The 17,416-nt window shown below is 45.4% G+C and overlaps 1 protein-coding gene and 1 long non-coding RNA gene across 7 annotated transcripts in view; both read right to left on the reverse strand.

The window, feature by feature from the left end:
* pfkfb3 (6-phosphofructo-2-kinase/fructose-2,6-biphosphatase 3) overlaps positions 1-17,416 on the reverse strand; it is a 99,306-nt gene that overhangs the window by 50,329 nt on the left and 31,561 nt on the right. The gene's annotated exons all lie outside the window — the stretch shown is intronic.
* Positions 9,164-14,132, reverse strand: LOC125485754. The gene is made up of 2 exons (XR_007264447.1): positions 14,071-14,132; positions 9,164-10,030 (listed from the first exon to the last, which is right to left on the reverse strand). It is a non-coding gene; the product is annotated as an uncharacterized LOC125485754 (long non-coding RNA).

Raw genomic sequence — 17,416 nt, forward strand, 5'->3', positions numbered from 1 at the left:
GTGGGGAGCCTGTGGAATTCTCTGCCACAGAAGGCAGTTGAGGCCAAAACATTGAATGTTTTCATGAAGAAGTTAGATATAGTCCTTAAGGCTAAAGGGATCAAAGGGCATGAGGAGAAAGCGGGAACAGGGGACTGAGTTGGGTGATCAGCCATGATCATATTGAATGGTGCAGCAGGCTCAAAGGGCCGAATGGCCTATTTCTGCTCCTGTTTTCTATGCTCCCAGCATTTTTCAGACTTTAATTGAAAACATGGAGGCCACCAGAGAATTTGGTAGGTGGGGGTGGAGGTGGGGGCCGGGGGTGGCGTTGGAAGGAGGAGTTGATCTCTGGCTGCCCCTGAACCGCTAGGCCCGAGGCCTTACCCCCGTTCCTGATGTTCTGGCTCTCCTTCCCCCATGCCTTTAACTGGAAAAAGGTGACATGAGGAGAAACCTTTTCACGCAACGAGTGCCTAGTACCTGGAATGTGCTGCCTGAGAGTGCAGTGGAAGCAACTCCCTTTTCATAAGGAGACGCGCTAAGCACCAGATGGGGTAACATTTGCAGGGCTATGGGGATAAGGCGGGGGAGTGAGACCAGGTGAGCTGCTCTTTCAGAGAGCTGAAACCAACATGACGGGCTGAATGGCTTCTATCTGTAAAGTGACCATTCTACGATAACAGTGTACTGTACGAACAAACCCTGTTTGTTAAGTCTATTCCATTAGTAACCTTTGCACACAGTAACTGGTCCAGAATGTTCCTTCCTTTTCAATTCTTCACCAGCTGAATGCCCAAAGTTGCACCAAGTCAGGACTTCACTCTCCAGGCTGTACAGACTGGGAAAGGTGCAAGGTCATCCATCGGTTGTCGCTGCTCTCAAACAAACCAATGGCTGGGATGCTACAGTTGGTCACCACGTCCTTGTGTTAGAGATGGGAGAATGGGATGAGAGATTCTGCTACTGGCTATTTTACAGCCAGTCTGTGTCCATGTCCACATACTGCATACAGGCAGCATGGGGCTCAAGCTGTATTGGCAGTCACTGGTGAATTAACAGTCACTACTTGACCCAAACCCCACAAAGTCAAGGGTACCTGTAGAACCAAAACCCACGCAGGATCTTCAGAAAAAAAGGACAGGACAAAAAGTCAAAGAGTTAAAAAAGGACAAGACATTATTACACTACTGTTAACTTCACCAGTGTGCTGATCTATTGCATGTGGTCACTCAGCTGTTTGCAGTCAATGTGATAATGTGCATCAGTCACAAGAGTTTCCAAATCCCTCAATAAGTCTGACTCAGCAATACACAAAAAAATGTGGCAGAGGCATGGGGTTATTTCACTATTAGCAATTTGCATGGAGTCTTTAAATAGAGCAACAGTGGCTTTAGGGAATCACTGCTGCAGTTTGAAGCCACAGTTCATTATCTGAAATACACATTTCAATAAATACAAACAGAGCATAGGCATCAGAAGCCAAACAAAGCTCTGTACAATACCCTGGAGACCTCATATTTGTCAACACTGAAGCAGCGATTTGATGTGCATATTATTCGTAGGATTGTTTGTGTCATAGACCATTAGAAAATTAGCAAATCCAAAACAGCTATACAGGAGTGGAATGCCTCCATAACATATAAAGGTAGAGTTTCCCTAGTCCCAGAAGACCATGAGGCTGTTCTCTCATTAGAGAGTTTAACCTGAGGGTCAGCACACCTCAGGCGAGGGGAGAGGTTAAGTCGGTGAGACCATCATGGTAACATCAGCTGGTGCAGGGAACTGAACCCACTCTGTTGCCATCACTATGCATTGCCTCCAGCCAAATAACAAGTATTGATCTGACTGTCATTGAGAGACTCTCCTGCACCATGACAATCGACACGAAAAGATTTTAGGAGTCAGCATCATCAGATTGGCACTTTCTTTCATGTAAAATGGGCACCATTGGCTAAGTAGCATTTGATGTCCATTCCCCCATGGCAGTTAGGGATGCCACAGGGCAGTGAGGAGTTAACAACATTGCTGTGGGTCTGGAAATACAGACCAAGATGGTTGGACTTGAAGGACACTAGTGAGCCATGGGTATTTTTTTACAAGAATGATTACATGGCAATCAGTGGGCTAGATTTTTAATTCTAGATATTTTTGTAGAGTTCAAATGTCACTATTTGTCATGGTGGCATTCATCTGATATCCCCAGAACATTAGCCTGGGTCTTAATGATTCAAGATGGCAGCTTGCAGGCTCTTGAGCCTAGAGCTCATCTGCTCCCATCTGCCTTCCTTCATTTTCTTTTTACTTCAGCTCTTTTTCTTTTCTTTTCCTTACATTTTCTCGTTCATTTTCCTTTCCTTTAAAGCCTTTTGCGATGGGTTAATCAGTGGCGTTGGAACTGCAGCGAGAGTGGGTCGTGTGCGGAACGCAGAATCCCCCTGGTGGTCGGAGACAGTGACAAGCTAAACCCCTCCGGTGATCAGAGGGGGCAGTGGAGCTTTCAAGATGGCGGAAAAAGGTGATATTTTGGAGGAGGTGGGGGTGCAGCCAGAGCAGGACCCTTGGCAACAGCAGCAGCCTAGCCTGGCAACGGAGCCAGGGATGCCTAGCTGCAGTAGGCCCGGAGCGGGGACTACTAGCAGCGGCGAGGCGACGGCCTGGCATGCCTAGTGTGGGTACTCATGGCGTCATCGAGTTGGCAGTGGAACCATGGTTTGTGGTTGCGGCAGGCCTACAGCGGGGAACCCTGGTCATCGAGGAGGACAGCAGCTCCCAGTCGCGGTAGGCCTGGAGCCAGGGACACCTCGCTGCTGGGCGAGTGTGGGTTCAGCACAGGACCCAATATCAGCAGCGGCAACAGCGAGGGTGGGCCCAGCTGCTCAGAGATGGCACCTAAAAAGTGGCAACTCCTACGTTGGTGGGTAGGTGCAGATGGTGGTGAGGCAGTGGAGGCGGGGGAAGGTGCAGATGTCATCAGTGGGCCAGCTCAAGGCTCATGGCAGAGCGGGCGGAACAGAGGTGGACTCTCTTTCGGTTACATCTTTTTATTCTTAAACTATTCAAAATGACACCAGTTTGTGGCAACAGTTGAAGCTTTTCACTGTATTTTACTGCATTATTCACTGTAAAATACAAGTGACAATAAATCATTCAAAAACTGAGGTACGAAGAGAGACGGGATCAGTTAGGGCTGTAAAATCACTGCAGGTTGGAACAATGAGAGAGGATGTCATAGAAATCTACAAAATTCTAAAATGACTAGACAGGACAAATACAGGAAGGATGTTCCTGAAGACTGGAGGGTCCAGAACCAGGGGTGCCAGTTTAAAGATATGAGTTAGACCATTTAGGACTGAGATGAGGAGAAATTTCTTCACCCTAACAGCGATGAGTCAGTGGAATTCCCTGACATTAAAGGCTGATGCCAAAATGTTGAATGTTTTCAAGAAGGAGGCAGACATAGTTCTTAGTGCTAAAGGGATTAACGGGGATGGGTGAAAAAGCAAGAAGAGGGGACTGAGTTGGATGATCAGCTATGATCATACTGAATGGCAGAGCAGGCTTGAAGGGCTGAATGGCCTATTCCTGCTCCTATTTTCTATGCTTTCTGGTCTATCGATTATTAGCTCAGTGATATTACCATCGCACCACTACCTCTCCAAATGAGAATTCAAGTTGTGTGCACTTGAATTGACAGGATCTCACAATGGATTGAACGGTGAGATGGGTGGTCCTCAAGGACCTGGGTTTGAAAGCAGCTGAGGCTGATAGAGGTCAAAAGCTGTCTGTGTTAAAACATCAGCTCCCAGGTAGAACATTCACCTCTAAATCAGGAGGCTGTGGGTTCAAGTTTGACGCTAGAGATTTGAACATAAATCACTCTCCAGTGCAGTAGTGAGGGAATGTTGCTGTTGGTCATTGGGATGATGATGATGGTGGTAAAATCTGCCTTTCAGTCCATCCTCCAGATGTGTGAGTAGAGAGGGAGCTATAAACTTGTCCTGGTTTCTGCAAGGGGCATTCGCTGAGTGGGTATGTACCCTGACCCTCTCAGTTCCCATTGAGGGAACATACATTGGGTGAGGGGCACCTATTGGCTGTAGATAAGGAGGAGTCAACCTCTTCTGTGTTTCATGATAGGGGGGATGGGTGTGTTTGGTGGCTTGGCAAGTTTGAGGGGAGGGGGCTGGAGCAGGACAGTGTAAAAGGGGCTTGAAGTCCTACAATCTTTTGTGTCACTTACACAGGTATTGAATAAACTACACCAGAAGAAAGCAGCAAGATCGAGCCCAAACTCTCGTTTTTGTTTTGTTTCCCCCAGTGGATCTTTCTTGGACTGTGGTAGGTATGGGTCTGAAAGGGTTAATTTTGCAGAGTGCCAGAAGCACCTCCCACTGAGGTATGACATAAAGGCTTTAAGGAGGAATAGCTTAGGACCTCAAAGGAGTAAGTCTCTGATGAAGAGTCCTCTAGACTGGAAACATTAGCTTGCTCTCTCTCCATGGATGCTGCGTGACCCACTGCGAGCTCCAGCATTTGTTGTCTTCAGTACAGATTCCAGCATCTTCAGTAATTTGTCTCCACCCAACATCTGGTCCTTAAAATCACTGTAGCAATGTCTATCATGTCAAGGTATCGAGTAACTAGCTGTCAACATGCAAAAGAATGGATCTGGTTAACTATGGGAGACTCTTCTAGTTAGACCAGGCAGTGGCATTCCTCTGCCACAGTAGACCAAGCAGCCCCTGCTGTTTTCTACCCTTAAAGATGGTGGGGTCAGCTACCTTCCCAGAAGCAGCACTTCACACAACACAGTGAGCTGGCATGACCTTACAACAGTCTGCCGAAAGGTTTATTTTCTTCAACACATGGCTCCAGCTGCTATCCTTTTTAAAAATGCCGAGATTTCTGGTGCATTAATTGCCTTTATTGTATCAGCTCATCTCTGCACCTGAGAAATCTGCTAGGATTCACAAATAAAGAAATGCTCATTTATCAAAGCTAGACCGAAAATCCCAGATGTGCCGTGTGAACTTTGGTTTGTTCAGGCGAGAGTCACACTCTCTGCTTAAGTTCCGAGAATCTACTGCTTTCTGTTTCACTTCGTGCACATTATTGAGCAATCAGGGAGAAATTCTGTCTGAGAATGGTCAACAGAGAAAATGTGAGGAGTGGTATTAGTTATGGATAAAATTACAACTGATTTCAAACCCTAAGACTGCAGTTAAATATGATATACCCAAACACAACATTCAGCTGGTTACACCAATTCCCGTAAAGCTAACTTCCTCCACTTCAGCTTTTTATTGTTACTGCATCATTTAGCTTCACACTTCACAACCAGGCTGTTACTTTCATAAATCCACTGCTCAGCAGCAGAACTCTTCCTGTTTAAACTGTAACTATGACTCACATACCAAAACAAAAACAGAAAGTGCTGGAGAAACTCAGCAGATCTGGTAATGTCTGCAGAGATAATAAAGTATACTTTTGGAGCCTTACTAAAATCAGATCCAGCAGCTTTCTGGTCACTTGTGCTCAGTGAGGTATTCTCTACAATTGACAGCTTAGAGTCACAGGGCTGTACGGCATGGAAACAGACCCTTCTGTCCAACTTGTCCATGCTGACCAGATATCCTAAATGAATCTAGTCCCATTTGCCAGCATTTGGCCCATATCCCTCTAAACCCTTCCTATTCATGTACCCATCCGGATGCCTTTTAAATGTTGTAATTGTACCAGCCTCCACCACCTCCTCTGGCAGATCATTCCATACACTAATCACCCTCTGTGTGAAAAAGTTGCTCTAAATCTTTCGCCTCTCACCTTAAACCTATAGTTTTGGGCTCCCCTTACCTGGGAAAAAAAACCTTGGATATTCACCCTATCCATGCCCCTCATGATTTTATAAACCTCTGTAAGGTCACCCCTCAGCCTTCAACACGCCAGGGAAAATAGCCCCAGCCTATTCATCCTCTTCCTATAGCTCAAACCCTCCAGCCCTGGGATCATCCTTGTAAATCTTTTCTGAACCTTTGCAAGTTTCACAACACCCTTCCCAAAGCAGTAAGACCAGAACTGCACACAGGTGGCATAGTGGTTAGCACTGCTACCTCACAGGACCAGGGACCTGAGTTCAAGTTCACCTTTGGGCAACTGTTTGTGTGGAGTTTGCACATTCTCCCTGTATCTGTGTGGGTTTCCTCCCACAGTCCAAAGATGTGCAGATTAGGTGGATTGGCTGTGCTATAGTGCCCAGGGATGTGCAGATGAGGTAGCTTAGCCATAAGAAATGCAGGGATTGGATAAGGGGAGGGGTCTCGGTGGGCTGAATGGCCTGTCCCCACATTTTGGGGATTCTACGTACTTGAAAAGTGGCCTAACCAATGTCCTGTACAGCCACAACATGACCTTTCAACTCCTATACTCAATGCACTGGCCAATAAAGGCAAGCGTAAATAAATGCTTTCTTCACTACTCTGACAACACCAGGTTCTCTCTAACCAAACGGGATCAGCTCACTTTCCAACAAGCCTATTGAAACTCAACTTCAAGTCCCTTCCTAAGCTCCCCATCATTGGGATGTGTGAGGCTGAAAGTCTCAAGGAACTGGAGCAGGCCTTTTGGCCCTTCGACCATGTTCTGTCATTCTAGATTTCAGCTGATCATTTCACTCAATGCCCATATTCCCGGCCTCTCCCCTATGTCTCCATATCATTATATCTAGAAATCTTTTAAACGCTATCTTGATTATACTCAATGATTGAGCTTCCACAGCTCTTTGGGGTAGGGAATTCCAAAAATTCACCACACTCTGAGTGAACAGGTTCCTCCTGAACAAAGTCCTAAACTGCTTACCACTTATTAAGGGATTGTGTTCCCTGGTTTGAGATACTACAACCAGAGGAACCATTTTTCTGCATCTCCCCTATCAAGTTCTTTAAGAAATGTTGTAATTTTCTATGAGATCACCTTTCATTCTTTTAGACTCCAGAGAATACAGGCCAAGTTTCCTCAATCGCTCTTCATAGGGGAGTCCCACCCCAACACAATGCTCCAAAGTGTGCTCTCACCAAGGTTCCATACAGTTGAAGCAGAACTTCTTTACTTCTTTTGTCAAATCCTCTTGTGAGAAAGGCCAACATACCACTTGCCTTCCTAATGGCTTGCACAATTGTGCATTAACTTTCATGACTAATGGGAGATGGTATCCAGGTCTCTTTGGACATCACACTTCCCAACCGATCGCCATTTAAGAAATATCCTGCACCTCTGTTCCTTCTACCAAAGTGGACTTAGACTGATCTCTGAGTCATACTGTGTAATGATAATACATTTTACTGAATCCCTTTGCCTTTCTTACTAATATCACTGACGCATTTTAAATGAGAATCCTATCAATATGGCACAGTCTGATTTCAATATTATTAGGGTGCTTTTCCACTCTTTCCTACCCAGGGAGTGCTCATTCCCTGGATGTGAACAGAAAGCAGCAATGCACAAAGCCAAGAGACTCACAGCCTTCATTTTCAACCTGTTTTACATTGCCTCGGGACCTCTGGAGGTTTCCCAGGAAGGTGGGGGATAGTGAGTTTGTATCTGAAGCAATTACATGCATATTAACTCCGGAGCAATGCACCCCACATGATGCAGGCAGCTCTCCCGTCTCCCTCTGCACAAGCTCAAGGTGGAGCAGCAACTCTGAGATATTCTTCCTCGACCTGGTCAGAGACAGAATTACACACCTCTGGAGCAGGTGGGACTTGAAATTGGGCCTCCTGGTTCAGAGGTAGGGTCATCACGCAACTTAAGATGTTAGATTGTGCCTTTTGCATTTCAACCAAGCACTTATTTCTTGTAAGCATCCATTCAGTAGGAATGCAGAGCAGGTAGGTATTGTCTCCCTGTTGATACTCAGAAGGATCTTTGGACAGTAACCGCGGTATCCAACTGATGACTATTAGCCACCAGGGCTGAAAAAATGATAATTGATGGCTCTCTTGTGGTACAGTGGTAGTATTCTCACTCCTGGACCAAGGGGCCCTGGTTCAAGTCCCATCTGCTCCAGGGGTGTGTAATAATGTCCCTGAACAGGCTGATTAGAAAAATACAAAAAATGATCTTTCCTCACTGTTCTAGCATAACACCCAGATGAGTAGGCACGACAACCAGTTCAAACCTTGCATAATGGCCTGACCATTCAGGGTTGTGTGGAACATCAGATCAAAAGAACCAACACAAATCTCTCTCTCCTTTCTTGATGCTACCCCACCACCATCCCTCTCCCTTCCTTCATCCTTGCAATCTTGCAGCATTCTCTCCTCCAGACCCCAAGTCCAGGATTAGGAGAGATGGTAACACTATGGTAATGTCATTGGGCTAGTTATCCCAAGGCCTAGATTATCGCTCTGGTAGAGGGCCAGTGACTGAAATCATGGGTACTAATGTTGATCCAGATCTGGACTCCCAACCTAACCATGGTGGCACTGCCCAAGCACTGAAACCTCTTAAAGCCCCAGTTATTGGGCTCAGATAGGTCCCCACCCTTGTCTGGGGACCTGTTCTGGTGATATGGGTTCAAATCTTCTACCTGGGCACTGGTTGGAATTTAAATTCAATCCTAAAACCTAAACTCATCTCAGTAACAGCAGCCAAGAAGTGATTACCAATCATTCTAAAAATGCATCTGATTCATGAATGTGATGAAAATCTGTTATCCTTATCCAATCTGGGTTACATGTGACTCCAGACCCACAGCTATGTGGTTGACTCTTAACTGCCCTCTGAAATGGCCGAGTGAGTCACTGAGTTCAAGGGCAATTAGGGATGACAAATGCTGGCCTTTCCATTAATGCCCACATCTCATGAAAGGATCATTTTGTTCTGAAAATCCACTTCAGGATCCCTAAATTTACTCATCATTTCCACAGTGCCCTTGCCACTGAGGGCTAGGGAAAAAGCCAAAGAAACAAGTTTCCAGTGCTTCTTTTTTTTAATTCATTCACGGAATATGGTTGTTGCTGACTCAGCCAGCATTTATTGCCCATCCCTAATTGCCCTGGGGAAACTTGAGAGTCAACCACATTGATGTGGTTCTGGAGTCACATGTAAGCCAGCAGATTTCCTTCCCTAAAGGGTGTTAGTGAACCCAGATGGAACTTTTAAACAACAATTAGTCATTAGGTTTGTTTATTTCTTAAATATTCCAGACTTTTATTGAATTTGGCCATCAGCCATGGTGGGATTTGAACCATATCCCCAGGATATCAACATGGCCTCTAGCTCAACTCATCACTTGACAGTACCACTACGTCACCACCTCCACCAGCTCTTGTGACTGACTCTGCAGCCAGTCAGTTTAGAACGAGGCGGGGGCATGACATAACTTCACCGACATTCCAGCAGACATGCTCCTGGGTCACCAAGCACGAAAGATCCAAATGAAGGAGCTACTGTCTCATCGGAGGCTATGTTTGCTGCTTGTAACCTGCGCCTGATAGAAGCTTGAAAGTGAGACTTCTGGAGCTAAGTGTGTTTTTTGCAGCTGTACTGTTCGATTTTCAGCATTCGCATACAGAAGTGGTCTTGCCTGGAATGGACCCAGAGCCCACTCAGAGGGATTTAAAATTCCCAAAGAGATCATAAGTTCAGCAACATCATGGGCGTGCTTCGTTTGTTGTTTGTGACACAGGAGGAGCCGAGATGGAAGATAAAATCACACAGTTTTGCATTCTATAAACACTGCCTTCCCACAAATAGGTGCAAACATCAGGCAGATATCGGCAAGGGGCTTTACACGAGAGACGAGTACCAAGGCCATGTGCAGAAGCTGTTGTCCTTCAGCTGTGAAGATACATCCACCGCTCTCTTCCAATTCCTTCCTAGCAACCAACAGGGATATTTATAACGTCAGCCCAAGGCGATGGAGGTCTTGAAAGTTGGTTTTGATCCCTCAGTAGTTCAAGAGGAACTCCACCCCCAGTGTTACAGCTTTGTTTTCGATATTTACTCCACACCCAACAACAAGCAGAGTGAAATTATCTGAAATTATCTGTGTATAAAAATGCACAGGTAAGTGACAGAAGAGGTAACAAGACATGGTGCAGGATCTGTCTTCAGGAGCTCTGGTATTTTCTCTAAAGTGGGCATATTTTTAAGGTGAGAGGAGAAAGATTTAAAAAGGACATGAGGGGCAACTTTATAACGCAGAGAGTGGCTCGTGTGTAGAATGAACTGCCAGAGGAAATGATGGATGTGGGTACATGAAAAGGAAAGGTTTGGAGGGATATGGGCCAAATGCAGGACTAGTTTAGTCTGGGAAAATAGTTGTTGAGGACTAGAATCATAGAATAAAATGCCTACAGTGTAGAAGCAGGTCATTCGGCCTACTGAGTCCACACCAGCCCTCCGAAGAGCATCCCACCCAGACGCACACCCCTACCTAAAACCTTGCATTTCCTATGGCTAATCCACCCATCCCTGGGCAATTTATCATGGCCAATTCACCTAACCTGGACATCTTTGGACTGTGGGAGGGAAACCCACATAGACATGGGGAGTACATGCAAACTCCACACAGACAGTCACCCAAGGCTGGAATCAAACCTAGGTCCCTGGTACTGTGAGGCAGCAGTGCTAACCACTGAGCTACCATGCCACCCACTAATTGGTCCAAAGGGTCTGTTTCCATGTTGTATGATTGTATGACTCTATCATTTTTGTTTATTCTTGAAATAAGGGCATCACTGGCTCTAATGCCCATCTCTAGTTGCCCTGAAATGAATGAATAAATGATTTATTGTCAAGTGTATTTTACCATGAAATACAATAAAATACCTTAAAAAGCTTCCATTTGTCGCCATAATCCAGCACCATTTCGATAGTTTAAGAATAAGAGAAAATGGAAAGATATAGTTTAAATAGAATTCCATATATGTTCAAGATCTAAGCTGGTCCAGATCCAACACTGCCTCACCAGACCCAACTAACAGCAAAGTTGCTGATCCTCAGACACCATCTTTTGCTGCTGGACCAGTTTGCCTTTACCACAGAAGGTGGTAGTGAGCTGTCTCCTGGAACCTCTGCAGCCCTTGGAGAGTAGAATCCTCTCAGTGCTGTTAGGGAGGGGGTTCTAGGATTTTGATGCTGAATGAATTAGCCATAATGGAGTGGCACAGTGGTTAGCACTGCTGCCTCACAGCACCAGGGACCTGGGTTCAATTCCACCCTCAGGTGACTGCCTGTGTGGAGTTTGCACATTCTCCTCATATCTCGCCTGGGTTTCTTCCAGGTGCTCCAGTTTTCTCCCACACTCCAAAGATGTGCAAATTAGGTGGTTTGGCTATGCTAAATTGCCCCATAATGGCTAAGGATGTGTAAGCTCGATGCATTAGCTATGTGAAATAGTGGGTGGGTGTATGGGTCCTTGCATGACGTCCTTCAGAGGGTCACTGTGGACTTGTTGGGCCAAATGGCCTGTTTCCACCCTCCAGGGGCTCTATGAATTCAGTAATTAAGGGCTTTCACATCATCATCACTGACATGTCATAATCTACAAGACTGGTGTTTCTTCCCTCATTGCTTTGCTTCAATTTGTTTTCCAAAACTGTTCATTGTTTTGAAGGCTTTACAGGTAAAAGAAGCACATGCAGAAAGCTTTTGAGAGTAACAGTAATAGACATGATATGCCCAGCTCTGAAAGCCTGCCCCTTCGCACGCTTACTGTGGATAATAGTCTGTTTCCTGAACTGGGTTCACTTATGTACAGCTAGGAAGAAAGTTCCCACCATCACCTGATCCTCTCAGGCCTGAAATAACAGTGACAACACTGAGTGTGTGAAGCTAGACTCCCATGCAGCAAGCAGCTGTTTTGCTGTTGCCCTGGGTCTGCGAGCAGTCAAAGTTTTGGGAAATGCCCCCATGTCAGAGCACATAACAGAAGAACACATTGTGCAGAGCTTCACATACTGCTGAATGACAGCGCAGTGAAAACACAGGTCCCAGACTCACAGAGTTGTGACACTGCAGTCAGAGGCCATTCAGCCCCTCTAGTCTGTGCCGGCTATCCAGGTGAGCAATGTAGTCATGCAGGTCCTTGCTGCAGGATCTCAAGGACGACTGTGTCCTCATCCCCCTCGTTCTCACCATCAGGAGGAGCTATACCAAAGCACAAATCGGAGCGGTGCACTTGTCCCTGAGAGAAGAGGGACCGCAGCTGTTCTCTGAGATTGGCTACTCTTGACTTTTACCTCATACTGATCTGACATTCTGAGAACAAGTGCATCAACACTTTATACCAAAGGCACCTCCAGCCACCGTGTGAAACATGTAGTTGTAGCTTTTGAAAAAATGAATCATGCACTGATGCTTAAATTACCACCCCCATGAGCCGAGTTTTCACTTTGTGGTGAAAAACAGGAGTTGAGGCCTCCTCCGAGTCACAGACCCAGCCTCGGGGAGAGGAGACCAGTCACTCAGTGAGGTTTTGAATAACACGCCCCTTGACTGATGTGAAGACTGACTCTTCGACCAATTAAAGGTGGGAAGTGGGCTCTCAAATTTGGAGGATCAATCCGAGGCATTGCAAAGAAAGGGATACAGAAGGAGACAGAGACAGGGAGAGACAGAGGAGGTTAACTAACAGCAGTAAAGGGTAAATAATTGAGATTCGGCTTCAACACAGAAGAGGCCTTTTCACCAACATCATTAAATAGTCAATAAAAAAAATAGAACCAGGATCTGGGCTTCCACTCTGACAATGGGATTATGGTGACCATAAGGCCGTAAGAAATATGAACAGGAGTGGGTCATTCAGCCCCTCGAGCCTGCTCCCCCATTCAACAGGATTGCAGCCGATCCGACATTTCTCATGTCCACTTTCCTCATAACCCTCGATTCTCCGACTGATTAAGAATCTATCTATCTCAGCCTTAAATATTAACAAGGGCTCTGCCCCCACAGCTCCATGTGGCAAAGAGTTCCAAAAACTCTCAACCCTCTGAGAGAAGGAATTCCTCCTCATCTCAGTCTTAAATTGGCACACTTTTATTCTAAGACTGTGCCCTTTTGTCATAGACACTGCTATGAGAGGAAACATCCTCTCCACGCAGTGTCTGATGGTAGGAGGCTAGTGGAGAGTAGACCCTCAGCTGCTTCCTTATCTGGCCAGACAGGTAGTCCATGCTGGATCACTGACACTGGAACCAGTCATTCGAGGTCTACCTCCTCCTCCCTTGGAGAGTCAAACTGAATTGCCTCCCCACATCCCATCTTCTCAAAGGAAAACACTGAGGCACCCTGCAAAACCCCAGGCCACTTCCTTTAAATCAGACTCCAAACTAAATGGGACTCCTGCCCCACGTTTTCTCCTCATCAGACAGAAGTACCCAACTTTAGAGAAACTGTCTCTCTGCCCACCCTAAGCCCACCCCCTAAAGAAGAAAAACTTGTAAAGTCATGAAATTTAGGATCTGATTCGGATCGGAGGGTCAGCGCTGAGGGAGCGGGCACTCTCGGAGGGTCAGTACTGAGGGAGTGCCGCACTGTCGGAAGACCCAGCCCCAGCCCCAGCCCGGTGCTGGATAGGAAAACCAGATCTTAAATTGCTGTCAAACCTAAAAGTCAGACAAAGACTTTCTCTTCTGACTGTTGGAAGCCAAATCATAGAAACCCTACAGTATGGAAGCAGGCCATTCAGCCCATTAAGTCCACACTGATCCTCCGAAGAGCATCTCACCCAGACCCATCCCTAAATTTCCCACCCTGGACATCATGGGCAATTTACCTCACCTGCACATCTTTGGACTGTGGGAGGAAACCCACTCAGTGCTAACCACTGAGCCACCATGCCACCCAAATGTGAGGGCTGTGCTGGGCATATATATCCTCAGAAACATCAGGTGGTTGCTCTCTGTTGTGGTAAGTTTGATGAGTGAATTAATTGGCCTTGATGAGTCAGTATTCTCACTTTCTGATCCCTTTCTACTGCAGTTTCTGCTGCAGGAAACGAGTTTGGGATGTTTCATTATTCCACCTTCACTTTGAGAACACCACCTACATGTGGCTGTTATTACAGCATTATCCAAGATTTACCTGCTATATAAAGAAACTCAATCGAGATACTGTACGGCATGACTTTCCCCGAGGAAGCTGACAATGCAAATGCTATAAATGTTAGAACACTAAGTACATTAGGATGTGGGAAATGGAAGCAGTAGCTCACGCTGTTCCACTTAAATAAGATCCTGTCTAATAAGATCAATCCAACCTTTCCCCCAATCCCCATTATCTGTTCATTTCCTTAAGAGTCTATTGATCTAAAGCTTCGAATTGTGCGCAATGACTGAGTATCCCCGACCCTCCGGAGGGAAAAGGATTACAAAAGAAGCACAACCCTCTGAGAGAAGGAATGCTGTGAGCCATGAGCGACCAAGATCAGGATTGTTTCAGTCTGTGTGTTGAAAGTTTTACAGTGCCAGGAATTCCTTCAGCTGCAACAAGTTAATATTCAGCAGAGTTTCCAATCCAATTTGTTGACCTTCCTCTTACTATTAAGCCTCCTACATTGCTTAAAGGATCACTGCCATTTAAAGGTAGAGAGCGTGGGTTTATCTGGGAGGTCACATTGACATGTACTGATCAGAACTACACTGTATAAGAACCGACAATGGGAGTACTTCATGCAGTTAGAACCACTGCCTCCAATTGGAGGCTTGCCCGTAGCAATGTAAGAATGAATGACAGAAAGAAAGTGTTGAGCAATAAAAGTCAATAATTACACCCCAAAATGACAGTCACTGATCATTTTCTTTACCATGTCAGTTTACAACTGTACAAATATTCACTCAACTATGTTGCAAACGCATTCTTTAACAGTGTGCCATTGGTAGGAATATTTACATTTCATTTTTAAACTACAAGAATGCATTCAGCTTGGAATCTATTGAGCAGCTAATGCCCCTGTTTAACTTTTGATCGATAACGCATTGTGTATCACGAGAGCATCATTAACATGAACGTGGTTCGGGTTATTTTGGTCAGATGATTGCTTCAGAGCTCACGTCATTAGAGTTATGCAGCACAGTAAAAAGGATCTTCGGCTCATTGAGTCTGGGCTGGTCAAAAACAGAGTCATAGAGAGGTACAGCACGAAAACAGGACCTTCGGTCCAACTCTTCCTTGCCGACCAGGTAACTTAAATTAATCTAGTCCCATTTGCAAGCTTTCGGCCCATACCCCTCTTAAACCCTTCCTATTCATATACCCATCCAGATGCCTTTTAAATGTAATTTTACCCGCCTCCAACATTTCCTCTGTCAGCCCATTCCATACACGCACCACTCACTGTGCAGAAATGTCACACCTTAGATCCCTTTTAAATCTTTTTCCTCTCACTTTAAACCTGTGCCCTCTAGTTTTGGACTCCACTACCCTATAAAAAAAGACCTTGCCTATTCACCCTATCTATGCTCCTGGTGATTTTATAAACCTCTAAAAGGTCACCCCTCAGCCTCCAACCCTCCATGGAAAAGCACTTAACTATTTTGAAAAGAAACAAAGATCTACAGATGCTGGTAATCAAAAATGAAAACAAAAATTGCTGGAGGAAACCAGCAGGTCTGGCAGCATCTGTAGAAGAAAGCAGACTTAACGTTTCAGGTTCAGTGACCCTTCTTCAGCAACTCTAACCCTAACTGTAACCTAAAGTCCTGAACTCTGTTTCTCTCCACAGATGCTACCAAACCTGCTGAGTTTCTCCAGCTATTTCTGTTTCTGCACCAAACTGTTTTAATCCCATTTTCCAGCACTTGGCCCATATCCTTGTATGCCTTGGCATTGCAAGCGAGTCTAGTCATGTTCAGGACCCCAGCAATATTTTGTGCCGATTGGCAATTTCACACACACTTTTTAGCTGTCTGATGGAAATGGTTTTGCGAATTATTAATGGCAACAAACTAAAATGTCAAGCATTAAACACATGTACACACTACAAACACCTTCCCATCTCCCCCACCTCTGCTATGACACTGATAGTAATAGAGTTATAGAGTCCTACAGCACGGAGATAGGCCCTTCGGCCCAAACTGGTCCATGCTGAATAAAATGTCCACCTACGCTAACCTCATTTCCCTGCACTTGGCCCATGTCCTTCTAAACCTTTCCTATCCATGTATTCCAAATGTTGTTAATGTACCCACATCAACCACTTCCACTGGCAGTTCATTCCATGTGCATACTACCCTCTGTGTAAAAAAGTTGTCCCTCAGATTCCCATGTATTCCTTCCCCTCTTACCTTAAACTGATGCCCTCTAGTCCTCAATTCCCCAACCCTGGGAAAAAGACTGAGCACATTCACCCTGTTCATTGCCTCTCATGATCTTATACACTTCTATAAGATCCCTCCTCAGTCTCCTACGCTCTAAAGAAAAAAATGTCCTAGCTTGTCCAACCTCTCCCTATAACTCGTCCCTTGAGTCCTGGCAACATCCTTGTAAATTTCTTCTGCACATTTCCAGTTTAATAACATCTTTCCTATAGCAAGGTGACCAAAACTGAACACAATACTCCAACTGCAGACTCACCAACGTCATGTACAACTGCAACATAACTTCTCAACTTCTATATTCAATACCCTGATTGATGAAGGCCAGTGTGTCAAAAGCCTTCTTGACTGCCCTGTCTACCTGTGACTCCTCTTTCAGAGATTCATGCACCTGAACTCCAAGGTCCCTCTGTTCCACTACACTCCTTAAGGCCTTACCATTCACCATGAAACCCCTAACTTGATCTGACTTTCCAAATGCAACACCTCACACTTATCTATATTAAACTCCATTTGCCATTTCTCGGCCCACTTCCATAACTCATCAAGATCCTGATGCAATTTCTGATAACCTTCCTCACAGTCCACGTTACCACGTATTTTAGTGTCATCCGCAAACTTACTAATCGTGCTTTGTACGTTCAAATCCGAATCATTGATATAGATAGCAACAGCAATGGGCCCAGCACTGACCCCTGAGGCACACCACTAATCATAGGTCTCCAGTCCAACAAGAATCCTTCCACTATTACTTTCTGCTTCCTCTCATCAAGCCAATTGTGTATCCAATTTGCCAGCTCTCCCTGGATTCCACGCGCTCTTCCAGAGCAGCCTACCATGTGGAACCTTATCAAAGGCTTTACTGAAATCCATATAGATTACATCCACTGCCCTGCCCTCATCAAGCTTCCTGGTCACATCATCAAAGAACTCTAACAAATTTGTGAGGCATAATCTCCCAAGCACAAGGCCATGCTGACTACTCCTAATCAAACCCTGTCTTTCTAAATGCATGTCTATCTTATCCCTCTGAACCTTCTCAAGTAACTTACCTACCACAGATGTTAGGCTTACTGGTCTATAATTCCCAGGTTTTTCTTTGCAGCCTTTCTTGA

The sequence above is a fragment of the Rhincodon typus genome, chromosome 22 (assembly GCF_021869965.1).
Source record: "Rhincodon typus isolate 14 chromosome 22, sRhiTyp1.1, whole genome shotgun sequence".
NCBI classification, from domain to species: Eukaryota; Metazoa; Chordata; class Chondrichthyes; order Orectolobiformes; family Rhincodontidae; genus Rhincodon; species Rhincodon typus.